Below are 779 nucleotides of genomic sequence, written 5' to 3' on the forward strand. Positions count from 1 at the left end.
TTACTGTCCATTACACGGACGACCCTCTACTTCAGTCTGGACGCGGGCAAATTGGGTATAGGATATCAGAAAGCTTGAGGGAAAAGCTGCCAGATGGACAAACTGGCGATAAATACAATAACGATGATAAAGTTGGGATAATGGCAACACAGCTTGAAAATACCCAAACCGATTACGAAATGCTCAAAGGATATCAGCAAAGGAAAATAAATGATTATACACGATTTCAAACGAACAAAACTAGAACATACATTAATATCACACGCATGCGGTAAAATCATACTGCGCAAGACCTAAATAAAACGAATAATAACTATACACGATGCCAAATGAATCATTCCTAAAATATTCCAAAATATAACACTAAAACTGCATGCTTGGAAAAAGACAAAGCCTAAAATCGACATGCAAGCACACATAAGCCAGCTTAATGCAGTTACAGATGTGTATTCTAAATAGTACATAATCACAATGCATTTGTTGTAAGCAAGCTTCATCCTCTGAAAATGGATCCATATTTATGCTTTTACAAGAATAATGTGTTAAAATGCCTGTATGCATGCTCATCTACCTAATGAAAAAACATTAAGCAAATGAAAGTGTATAGTGTCTTACATAAAATGATCCCCCCCCTTCCCTCCGAAATATCACATTCCCCTTGTGTTTAATTTTCAGTGGGGCGCGAAACATTACGATGACCGGAAAACGTACTTAAGGGGATACACTAATATTATAACATCGTAATCGCCACTGAACTATCATCCTTTCATTGGAAAGGC

The sequence above is a fragment of the Penaeus monodon genome, chromosome 25, assembly GCF_015228065.2.
Source record: "Penaeus monodon isolate SGIC_2016 chromosome 25, NSTDA_Pmon_1, whole genome shotgun sequence".
Taxonomy (NCBI): domain Eukaryota; kingdom Metazoa; phylum Arthropoda; class Malacostraca; order Decapoda; family Penaeidae; genus Penaeus; species Penaeus monodon.